The sequence below is a fragment of the Hemitrygon akajei genome, unplaced genomic scaffold (genome assembly GCF_048418815.1).
Source record: "Hemitrygon akajei unplaced genomic scaffold, sHemAka1.3 Scf000091, whole genome shotgun sequence".
In the NCBI taxonomy this organism is placed as follows: domain Eukaryota; kingdom Metazoa; phylum Chordata; class Chondrichthyes; order Myliobatiformes; family Dasyatidae; genus Hemitrygon; species Hemitrygon akajei.
Genome location: NW_027331977.1, coordinates 616,949 through 625,214, shown reverse-complemented (window position 1 = coordinate 625,214; position 8,266 = coordinate 616,949).

Genomic DNA, 8,266 nt, shown 5'->3' with positions numbered 1-8,266 from the left:
TCACGCAGCTATACCCAAAAGACAATAGTCCAGGGAGTGTAGACAGTGGTCCAGTAGTAACTAATGTCGTGGGTTTGTGAATAGCTGACACAGCGTTTTCAGCATAGAGTATCACACCATGTTACAAACACTCAAGATTTCGATCATCCATGTATCTGGTAACAGTTTTCTTGAATGACCCTAATGTATCGGACTCCACCACCAACCTGGTGGATCGGCCTCACCTACCACCTCATGGCTCCAAAGTGTAGGTTTGTTGTTGAATCTTGGAGAGATGAATATCTAGTACTCAGGAGAAAACTACCTCGGCAAATTAACTCACAGTGAATTCTGTCCACGCTGCCATTCGGTATTATATTGAACCATTAAACTGGTTCGAAGGTGAACAGTGATTTAAGGAGATAACCGCGACCGGGCAGAACAAGATTCAAGTCGTGACTCCTTCCTGGGGCAGATGGAGTTTTCAGGAGGAGCGTAATCATTGTCATCGTGAGGTGAAGTCGCAATTTAGAAGTGGAAATATCTTCCGAATATTTTCTGGATGAGTTTCTGTACAGTTCAATGCAAGCGCTCGGGGGCAGTGTGTGGACGTATGTGCGGATGAAGCCCACGTCCTCTGTTATGAGGGTGTCGTGATTTAACCATTGCTCAGAGAGTGATCAGTATAGTTGGGGAACATGACATTGATCTTCCTGAGTTCGGCAGAATCGGACTCCGGAGCTTAGCACAAGGTAGCTCAGGAAAATACGCTGGACAAGATTATATCATTTTAATCAGTAAACCGAACACGACGGTATTTTCAGCAGATCAATGTTAGAAGAACATTGGAACAGGAGCAGAAGTGGTCCATTCGGTCCATCAAGACTGATCTGCCACTCAAGTAATTTCTGTCTTAAATACACTTAACCACCTGGACACCACAGCGGCCTATGGAAACAAATTCCACAAATTCAACACACACTGGCTATCGCATATCTGTGTTAAATGAAAGATACTTTATCCTGAGCTGTAGCCACTTGCCCCAGACTCCTCCAGCATAGGGAACATCCTATCTGCATATCCTCTCTGTAGGCCGTTCAGTATTCTAAAGTTTTCAATGAGATCCCTCCTCATCTTTCTGAATTACATCGAGTACAGACAGAGAACCATCAAACATTCGTCGTATAACAACAGTTTAATTTCCGGAATCATCGTTCTGAACCCTCTCTTGTCCCTTTCCAATGCCAATACAACTTTTCATAGATGAGTACCCCAAAAATATTCTCGGCAGTCAATGAGATGCCCCACTCATTCCTTCTAAATCTCACCTCCCTGCTCTTCTATTCAAGACCTCTTCAAATAAGTGCAAACGTTGTATTTACCTTTAACCGCACCGACTGAATTTGCAAGGTAACCTTTAGTGTGTTCTACACAAGAAATCCCGAGTTCCTTTTCGTCTCAGAACTCTGGGCTTTCTCCCCTCAAATTACAACAGTTTTGGCAGGCATGGTTTTCTCTGACAACTTCGTTCTTTCTTGTTCTTTATCACTACCTACACCCTAATCAGATCCTTAACAATTATATCCAACATATTCCCACCCCCTGAGTTCAGGCTAACTGGTCTATTTATCTAATTGTACTGCTGCTTTCATCCTTTCTTAAAGAGCGGAGTGACATTTGCAATTTTCCAGTCCTCTGGCACCATGTCAATGATTTTTGAAAAATCATTGCTCACGCCTCCACAATCTCTCGCGCTACGTTTTTCAGAACCCTACGGTGCAGTTCATCTGGTCCGGTTGGCGTATGTACTATTTAATTGTTCAGCTTTTTGTGCAGCTTCACGTTGTAATAGTAACTGCACTCCCTTCTCCTCCTTCACACACTAACTCATCTGCCACACTGCTAGTCTTCTCCACAGAGAGATGTAAAATACACATTTCCTTCATCTGCCGTGTCCTTGTTCTCCATTGTCATTCCTCTCCTTTATTTTCCAGATATCCTATATCCACCTTCATCATTCTTTCATTTTTTACATGCTTGAAAAAACCATTCTGTAGGTTTTTAAACGGCTCACAATCGTCTGACTTCCCGCTGTTGTTGTTTCCTTTTAGTTATATGCCTTTTCCTTTGTTTGTACAATAGCTCTGACATCTCTTGTCATCCACGGTTGGACTAAATTGATATTTAACTATTCCTTCACTGTCGGAACTCATACAGCCCTCAGCCTTCTCATTTAACCAGCAAGCCACCGCATTGCAGCTCCCTAAACTTCTCCCTAACAAATATCAAGTTGAACTGAATCATATTTTGATCACTGTCTCCTAAGGGCTCATTGCTCTTAAGTTCCCAAATCGCCATAACACCCATTTCAGTATAGCTGATCTCTCAGTAGGCAAAACTACAAACTACTTTAAGAAAGCCAGCTGGAATGCTTTCAACAGACGCACTCCCTTGAGTTGCATTACCAACCTAACTTTCCCAGTCGACCTAAATGTTAACATTTCCCATGTCTATCATAGCATTACCGTTCTGACATGCATTTTCCATTTCCTGCTGTAATCTGTGCCCCATATCTCAGCTACTGTTGGGAGCACTGTACATAACGGCCAATACGGTCCTTTTACCCTTGCAGTTTCTAAACGCAAACCACAAGGATTCAATTCCGATTCTATATCATACCTTTGCTTTTTCACATCAGTCTTGTCCTGAGTCCCTTCATTCCGGTACCCAGACCGATGCCAAAATCGTTTAAACTCTACCCAACATCTGCAACTAACGCTCCGCGAGAATATTGGTCCTGCTCCGGTTCAGGTGCAACTCATCGCTTTTGCAGAAGTCATAATTCCACTAGAAGAAACCCGAATGATGCCAGACCTTGAAAATCTGTCCCATATATCAGCTTCTCAGCGACGCATTTATCTGTCAAGTCAACCTGTTTCTACTCTCATTAGTACAGGTAGCAATCCAAAAATTCTCATACTGGAAATCCTGCTCTTGGACATCTGCCGTGCTCTCTGTATTCGCTGTTCAGGACCTCATTGTTTTTTTCTTCCTATGCCTGTGGTACCGATATGTACCAAACCAGCTGTCTGCTCTCCGTACCTCCCTGAAATGCTCCGGATATGATTGGAGATGTCCCTGACCCCGGAACCTGGAAGGCAGCATACCATCCGGATATCTGTTCACACTCACTGGTTCCCATGCCTGGTGCCCTGACGATCGTTTAACAACCGCATATGAACGTGGCCCCGGACGGTGCCTCCATCTGCACACAGGAAGTTGAGACTGAATGCTTTGCGCAGACCTGTTTCACTTGGAGGCTCTTGGAATCGAGTCAAGAGAATAAATAGCACAAAAGAGAAAAAGAAAGAATTTGACTCATCAAGGTTTATGCATTTTGAGCGACACTAAATGAAAAGCGGAATCAAAACAACCGATAAAAAGAAATTATCTGAAATCCAAAGTTGATTTTCAGTTTCACGCTGATGAGAAAGCTGACGACTATTGCAACCATGACTGTCAGGGCAAACTTAACTCAGCACAGAGCTGCAATCGCCAACCGGATCTTCACCTTGCGAATGCTATATTCATCGGTCTGCTTTACAATATCTCCCGTCTGTAATAATTCGGCCGGGACATTGTTTCCGGTTTTAATTTTAAATGTCATCAAACCTATATTGCCTTAACTACAATTTAAAGCTATACATTTCCCATTTGAAAAAAAGGAACATATCATGGCAAACAATTAGCGTTCTTTGCACCAACTGTGTCCTTTTCTCATGCAGGACAGAGTCCATACATTCATCTCTGTACCTCTACCGTGGATGTCTTTGTTTTTCGGGTAATAAACGAGTTATATAATGAGACGTTTTATATAGTCAAACTGCCACTGATCTCATATACGGTCGCAGCTCGTTTTGTTTCTTATGAACCCACAGCGAAGGATTACGAGAACAGATGCCGTCCTGAAGTCAGAACATCTGGAGCTTGGTTCGAAGCCGAGCAGTAGCTCCTGCGCCTGGTAACCCGATTCAAAGCGAAGGTTGATAGATTCTTGATTAGTAAGGACGTCAAAGAATACAGGGAGAAGAAATGAGATTGGGAATGTGAGGGGTAATAAATCAGCCAAGATGAATGGGAATCAATGGCCCTAATACGGCTCTTGTGACCCCGGGTCTAAACACTGGCGACCAACTGAGTCCTGTTTTCAGACAATGACATTAGATTTTCCGTCTTCCATCACTCCGCCACCCGCCGCTCTGCAGTTTTCAATTGAGAAATAAACAAGGAATATGTTAAAAAATGTAATCAAACAGAAGCATCTTCTCACTCCGGCGTTCATAGTGTTCGGTACGCAGCGCCGATCGACGCGCCAGCGCAACGTAATTAATGTCAGCAGACACGGGGCTAACAAAGGCGAGGAGTTGTAGCAATTTGTTAGAACAAACCAGCGATCATTCAGTGAGCCGGAACAGGTTCTGAATTAGGGAATATGGTCCTCGAGGCATCAAATGATGAAGTTGTATTACCGTCAATGACTGTAAGTTGGAACTGATACTGAAAGAGGATGTGTTCATTTACCGACTGACCAAGCAACGGGACAGGGGAGTCAGAACCAGGAGGCTCCGTAGAAGGTTGGGTACACCGCAAAATATAACTTTCAGTGATATTGCTCGGATAATTCACGGTCAGTTAACAATTACATGGATTTGTTCAAAAGGTTTCAGACATTATTGTTAGGATAAGGAAGAGAAAATACATGAACAGGAATGGCTTATATACTTCGGCTCATCGCACTTTCACCAGAATCGACGTGTGGCCAAGGCACGCGCGTCAGCGCAAGTCATCCGGGCCTCTTGGTTGTGTCGAGCAGTCCACGATCATAATCACGAACTGATATTTCTGAGCCGATAATTGGCGTCTGAGTCTTGGTCCGTTACCGGACGGGATCAGTGAACCCCTTTGTTTAATGCAACATGTGTTTGTCCGATACGTGGGTGCATAGCGAGTTGGGCTGACTCCCGGACTCCCATGCAACATCCCCAAGGACTGTTAAATTCCTCGGTGCCCAACTTCTACCGCCCATGCAAGGAAATTGTATGCCAACTCACCGCAATCCTGGCTTACGGAGGGAATTAAATTAAGATGCATCCTTGGAGTATTGTGTACAGGTTTGGTCACCGAATTAGAGGAAGGATATTAATAAGGTTGAAAGAGTGCAGTGAAGGTTTACAAGGATGTTGCCGGGACTTGAGAAACTTCGTTTTAGGGAAGGGTTAAATAGGTTAGGACTTTACTCCCTGGAGCATAGAAGAATGTGGGGAGACTTGATAGAGATATATAAAAATATGATGGGTATAGATAGAGTGAATGCAAGCAGGCTGTTTCCACTAATTTTAGGGGAGAAAAAGAAAACAGAGGACATATGTTAAGGGTGAAGGGGGAAAGCTTAAGGGGAGCATTAGGGGTGGCCTCTTCACACAGAGAGTGGTGGGATTGAGGAATGAGTTCAGGAACACACAAACCTGGCCACCGAAAGAATGTGACAACACTCGAAGAAGATTATACCCGCAAAGTTTCTTTAAATACTTTGGAGAACTGCAGAAAGAATTATGTTTTCGAAGATCTTTGAGGTGACATAGAATGCCATTTTTTAAATAATTGGTTAAGAACCTTTTCTTTGATCTGCATTTAGCACGCATGTACCACAGTGAATATTTACTGATGCTTCGAATTTGGCGAGCAGCTTTTGCCCATTATCTATCAAAGGATGCACTGGCATTGGAGTCTGTTGGTGTGACGTTAAATGACGAGTTGGGAATGGGGAGTTGATGGTTTCGTTACACCCTGTCCAATGGTAGAAGTCTCAGACTCCGGGGTCATGTAGAACCCATTTACAAAATTGTGTGATTCAACGTCCAAAGACATAGACTCTGAAAAGAAGGGCCTTCCTTCAGAACAAAGAGGAAGTGGAACAAAGTGGCCTCTGAGAGCATATTGCATCATGAAATAAGTTAATCAATCAATATACGTTGTACTGGAGAGTCATTATTTTGCTCCAGAAATGAAGGACAGGAAGTACAGATTATGTACCGAGCACAACAGACATATTAAGGAATGCCAATTATAAACTTGCTTCCACGACAGCTGACGAGTCATTTTGGAAACATCATTTTATTCAACACAATTATCTGTGCACTAAGCACTGCCTCACCATCTTAACAATCAAATGAATAGGGCTGAGCGCGGCAATCTTTAGCTGCTCCCTGAATTTGGTCTGGGTCACACTGTATATGAAGGTGTTTGTGCAGCAGCTGAAAAGCTGAATCATTGTCCCTGCTAGCTGCGTCTTCCACAGTAGGATGGACGTTTCCAGGTTCGTGTAGAGGCACCGCATGAAAATGAAGACCAGGGTGGTTGTCGCCCAGCACAGGAGGAAACTCGCCGACAAGGTAAAGAGCAGAACAATGGACTGTCTCCGGCTCCTCATTTCCGGGTCCTGGTCCTTCTCGCTTGTTTTCTGTCCCCTAAGACCCCTACGGACTCGGCTGGACGCCAGGATCTGTCTGATTGTCAGAACGTTGAGGGACAAAATGAGGAAGAACGGGAGCAGCGGATTCAAAAGACGGTCTAACCAGTAAAACCACTCAAACTCCGTATTTATGTGAAGAGCCGATTTCTGACCGCATTGATTCCAATAAATAACTGCACGTTCCTTGTGCAGGAAGTAATAAGGGACGTTCTTTAAACAGAACAAAACACATATTGTGCCAATAATCCGTCCTGCAATTCTTGGCGTACAGTATTTGTTCTGAATCTTTGACCAGCAAATGGCCACAAAACGATCGAAAGTGAACGCTACAGTCAGCCACACGGAACAATCTAAAGACACGTAACACAAGACGTAGTGGACTAAACAGAACGGAAGTGATGGATGAAACCAGTATGCTTGGTACGTTTCAACAATCTGGTAGAACGCGACCTCGATGATAACCACCATCAGATCGGCCACGGCCATCGCCAGCAGATACCGAGTGATACCTTTGGAGAGACCACACTTTCCCCGGCTGAGTATCACGATCGCCGCTAGGTTAACTGTCGAAAAGAAAAGTAGAATTACGACAACAGCAACGTCCAATCAAACTGCGTTTCTAAATGTAATTCCTGCACTATCGTACTCCTTGATTAACACATGGCTAGGTAAGGAAATGCACATCGGTTGTCCTCGTACCCGTTAGCAAGATATTATGGAAGTGTGGGTGAAGAAAAAGATATTTGTCGCTTATTTAAAACCGGAAGGAGTTCCAGACCAGGCGATACTGCAGATGCTAGAAATCCAGACTAATACAGACAAAATGCATGTCTGGCAGCACCTACGGGGAGGGGTCAAAGAACAATTGGACGGTTTTGGACGAGGAAATCTATCAAACTTCCCCTCATTCCTTATGCAGGACTCCACAAACACGAACAAGGTTGAGTCTGAACTGGTCCTGCAGTTTAGGAACATCTCAGGATTGAAAATAAATGAAAATAAAATAATTCTGTGCAATGCTTCAACTTGAAGTTCCCTCCGCACCCTCCCTCAGTTATTTGGTGTGTTCCATAGTGTAAACACTGGTCTGTGATCCCCTTGCATGAACGTAAATATCACCAATTGTGACAGAGATCATGCAGGAAGCAGTTCCAAATATGGCAAGCAACAACGAGAGAGAGAGATGTTTAATATTATTCCGTGAATCTCAAAAGCGTAGAACCATCATGGAATGACTTAAAATAATTATCATAAGATTCTGTCACGGCACACACGCGATACTGGAAAGAGGTTAACAGGGGCAAAATAGAGAACGAACTCGGATAGGCAGCTTCTCTGAAAACGGAGAGAGAGTTGACGTTTTCAGCCCACACCCGTCATCATTGCTTCTCGGCTCACACTCTCCTGTTATAGCTTCGACCCCCATCCATTCTTGTACTAATGACCTGTCCCCGCACGAAACACCGACTGTTCACTTCTCTCCATAGATCAGGGATTCTCAAACTTGGATTGCCCGGCTTCTGGGTTAATGGTAGGGGTGTTCTCCATAAATAAAAGCGGTCACCCTGCCACAGATGCTGTCTGACCTGCGGTGTTACTCAGTCAGTTTTTTATGTGTGATTCCGACATACAGGCGTTTGCAGAATCTCTTATGTTAAAAGCGGAAACGAACATAAATGTGCATGGCATCAGTCACACTGTTCGCGAATGTTTAATCCTGAAAAGACGTTGCGGTAAATCAATTTAACTGCGACC